Source organism: Branchiostoma lanceolatum, chromosome 19 (genome assembly GCF_035083965.1).
Source record: "Branchiostoma lanceolatum isolate klBraLanc5 chromosome 19, klBraLanc5.hap2, whole genome shotgun sequence".
Lineage (NCBI taxonomy): Eukaryota > Metazoa > Chordata > Leptocardii > Amphioxiformes > Branchiostomatidae > Branchiostoma > Branchiostoma lanceolatum.
In genome coordinates, this window is record NC_089740.1 from 1,241,755 (window position 1) to 1,246,531 (window position 4,777).

Genomic DNA, 4,777 nt, shown 5'->3' on the forward strand with positions numbered 1-4,777 from the left:
CATGGGGTTTTTCGAGAAACCGGGTCACCGTGCCAAGTAGACTCGCCGCGCTGCAAGTCTCGGCTATTTGCCTGTCTTACTTTTTTGCTAATTATGGGTCAGTTCGTTGGTAATGTTGCCTTTTAGATATTGGAATTTTACATTTTTCCTGACGCAGGATTTAAAACTTTCACAGCGGTGTGCTGCGATCGATCTTGTTTTAACTTTAAAGCGTATTTTACGGGCTATTCGCACATTTTCTAGCATCCCTCCGGCCACAGATCGCACCACCTAATCGTTTTATATCTAATCATTTTAGCTGGTCGTGTGAAGGGTACATCTTTGCAATGATAGTAATAATGACGATAACCTTTATTGTACATTCATGCCCTATCACGGGCTAAGTACAGCCATGTAGGTACAAAATACATGGTATGATATGGTATGATATGGCTGAAGGTAATGGGCGTGTAGATGTTGTATCACTTTTCAATTATGCAACTGCAGAAAGTCACTCTTTATTAAAACAGTATCTCTTTTCATAGAATACTGCTGCCGATACAGAACACTAGTACTGAATATTAGACTTTCTAATCATATAACTGAAGTATGAATTTGTGAAGGATACGTCTTTCCAGCAACACATCCCTGAACCAATGCCCTGAACACTAATATTTTTGTTAAGACTGTGTCTTTCCACCGTAGATTAAAAACAAAAAGATATTAGTCTATTCGCAACGAGCTAAGCAAAAATGTACATTTTTTTCCAATGATAGAAGTAAAAACTTATCAATGTGTGATACACGCATCTTTTGTGTCATACAGCTAAAACCGTCGCTGTTCAAGAATAATTGTCGGGTGAAATAGAAGGAAAAACAAACGTCCGTGAGAAGGGTACATATGTACTTGCAATGATATAGCTGATTGGTATAAACACTGTCTGTGAACGTAGTTTTGAAATGATAAAAGGGAAATCCAATTGCAAGATGCCTTTCCAGAGTCAGCGAACAAGTAGGTATCGTGTAACTTTCCAATCAAATATCTAGCTGAAATAATGCTTTTTGAACGATACGTCTTAACAGCAAAACAGGTGACATAAGTAAAAAATGATCGACGCGGGTAGGATGCATCTTGCCAATATTGTTTTGTACGAAGGGCACTTTTTTCAAAATGAAGCATATCACAATTTATCATGACATGAGAAACTCGTGTCTTCCAAGCCATAAGCCATATTGCTTTTAAAGGTCACGGAGGCCGAGGACGGTCGCCTGCAGGGTGCCTGGGCCCTGGACACGTGAGATCACTTGCGGGCCTGTATAAGTATCGCGGGGAGTGGCAAAGTTTTTTTTAAATAATTTGAATCAGATATATATATAAATCATTTAGTTTATCAATTGACTATGAGTAAGTTTTCTTAGGTAAAATATTATGTCATAGATATGAATTCTTACAGTGGGGAGGGGGTGAGCCGTCGTAAAGCTGATTTAAGTATGATTCACATGATAAATGACCAGGATAGGAACCTTACAGGAGAGACTGGTGTGTTTCACCTTGCTAAGGTCCAGGTAAGGCTCCTTACAGGTGACATAGATTGCTTTTTTTTTACTAGGGACCAACTAAGAGTTCTTACAGGTAAGATGAAGTGTGTTTTCTTTGACTAGGGAGCAGGTGAGGCAAGGTGAGGCTATTTACAGGTTAGATAAGTGTGTTTTCTTTGACTAGGGACCTGGTGAGGCCAGGTCAGGTACCTTACAGTTTAAATAGGTGTGTTTTCTTCAACTAGGGACCAAGTGTGGCCAAGTAAGTCTACTTACAGGTAAGATAGGTGTGTTTTCTTTGACTAGGGACCAGGTGAGGCCAGGTATGGTATATTACAGATTAGATAGGTGTGTTTTCTTCGATTCGGGACAAGGTGAGGCCAGGTGAGGCTACCTACAGGTTAGATAGGAGTGTTCTCTTCAAGAAGGGAGCAGATGAGGCCAGGTAAGGTACCTTACAGCGAAGAGAGGTGTGTTTTCTTCGACTAGGGACCAGGTGAGGCAGCTTGAGGTAAGGTAAGGCCAGGTGAGGCTACTTACAAGTTAGATAGGAGTGTTTTCTTTGACTAGGGACCAGGTGAGGCCAGGGGAGGTACCTTACAGCTGAGAAAAGGTGTGTTTTCATCGACTAGGGACCAGGTGAGGCAGTGTGAGGTTAGGTGAGGCCAGGTGAGGCTACTTACAGGTAAGATAGGTGTGTCTTCTTTGACTAGAAACAAGTGAGGACAGATGAGGTAACTTACAGGTTAGATAGGTTGTTTTCTTCGACAAGGGAGCAGGTTAGACAAGGTGAGGCCAGGTGAGGTACCTTATAGCTAAGGTAGATGTGCTTTCTTTGACTATGGACCAGGTGAGGCGAGATGATGCAATTTACAGGTTAGATAGGTGTATTTTCTTTGTCTAAGGACCAGGTGAGGACAGGTGAGGTACGTTACATGTTAGATAGGTGTGTTTTCTTCAACTAGGGAGCAGGTGAGGTCAGGTGAGGTACCTTACAGCTGAGAGAGGTGCGTTTTCTTTCACTAGGGAAATACACCTATCTAAGCTGTACATAGCCTCACCTGGCCTCGTTTGGTCCCTAGTCAAAGAAAACACACCTATCCATCTCGTAAGGAGCCTCAAATGGCCTGCGCTGGTATATTCCTCTCCATCTCATGAAAGGTTTTTGTTAAACTTTAATGGTGTAACTTGTGTGACTTGAATTATAGACCAAATTCTCGTTTCGAACTGTTGACACGAAAAATAAGTTTTCATCTAGATTTTTACATCGTTTTGTAAAAAGTGGCCTTCATAAATTGTTTCGGCTACGTTCGCCACACTTTGAATTTCCAACTGTCTTTTTAATATGATACAGTCTTTATAGAGTAGTGTAGTGTTATGGCATGTTAAGCTGAAAGGACGCATCCCTCACAAAAAATGTTTCAGCTATTTGATTGGAAAGTCAGAGTAGCTCGCCTGTTTGTTCTCTGTCACTGGCAGGGCATATTGTTTAAAAAGTAATACTTTCCTTTTTATCATTTGAAAACTACGTTCACATGTATAGTGTTACCAAAACTTTCCGCTAAATCATTGCAAAAACATATGCGCCCTTCTCACGGATGTTCCATTTCAACCCAAGAACTTTACATTTGAACAGCGACGGAAAGGCATACTGCACAAAGAGTAATGTTTTCCCTCATACCATTGACTAGCTATGTTAACAGACAGATGGTATTACCAAACCGGTTAGCCATATCATTACAAATATGCACCCTTTACACGGCCATCTTGAGTAATGATATTTAAAAGGGCTAAGTGGTGTGGTCTGTGGCAGGAGGGACACTAGATGCTAAAAAATTGAAAGCGCGGCACAGCCCGCAACATACACAACAAGTCCGATTGCCGCATACCGCTCTCTTTGTTTCGAAGATTGTATGGGATCCTTGCTACTTTTCAGGCTATATTATACTTGTTGCTATATCTATGTACTCAGAACTTAACCATTATATTATTATTATAACTGAAGGACGAATTGAAAGCACCCACACCTCAAATATGACATTTGTAGCATGTACCGTAAGGGAGATACAAGTATCTGCATAAATTATGCAAATAAGGTCGTCATTGGCATAATTTATGTCCAGGTGTACTCACCTTTCCTAAAATTACCTACACCTCAAATATGACATCCGTAGCATGTACCATAAGGGAAATACACGTTTCTGCATAAATTATGCAAATGTGGTCATCATTAGCATAATCCATGTCCAGGTGTATTCACCTTTCCTAAAGTTACCTACGCCTCAAATATGGCATCCGTAGTATTTAACGTAAGGGAAATACACGTTTTTGCATAAATGATGCATATGAGGTCAGCATTAGCATAATTTATGTCTAGGTGTATTCACCTTTCCTAAAGGTACCTACACCTCAAATATGACATCCGTAGCATTTACCGTAAGAGAAATATAAGTTTCCATTAAACTATGCAAATGATGGACTCATTAGCATAATTTATGTCCAGGTGTATTCACCTTTTCTAAAGGTACCTACACCTGAAATATGAAAAAAAGTTGATGCGGATTTCTGTCCCAAAACAGGCAGTTGCGGCACACATTCTTGACCCGGAAACGTACATCCGGTATAGAGAAAACTACATGCTCCCCTTACCCAGGGCAGGTACTCGGTTCAAGACGGCCATTTTTTGGCGACGCCTCAGAGCGGGTTATGTTTATCTCCATGGAAAATGGAGATATAGTTTTGGGTGTTCCTGTGTGTGTGTCTGTCTGTCTGTTTCTCTGTTTGTCTGTTTGTATTTCCGCACTACTGTAGTCAGCATAACTCAAGAACCTCTTGATGGATTACGATGATTTTTGGTATGTGGGCAGGTGTTGTGAAGCCGAAGTTCAAGGTCGATTTTGGGCCCCCTGGTATGTGACCTTGGTACTGCAGCAGAACTTCCGTTTTTGTATGTTTTGACCTGGACGCGCTATGGACTTGATTTTTGGGTGGCTGATAGCTTGTGATGTAATAAAAAAGTAATGTAGGTTTGTGCCCCTAGCAGCTTGCTCTGGAACTGCAGGGGCGTTATTGTGAAAATCTTCTAAGGAGAATAACGGAACGAAGTAACAACAGATTTCTATGATATTTAGTATGCAGGTAGCTTCGACAGAGATGTACACAATGATGTGAAAATTATGCTAATTGGGACTTAATTTGCCTAACTAATGAGGAAAATCTATATTTCCTGTGTTTTCCGTTATAAGACTCAAATGCATGTG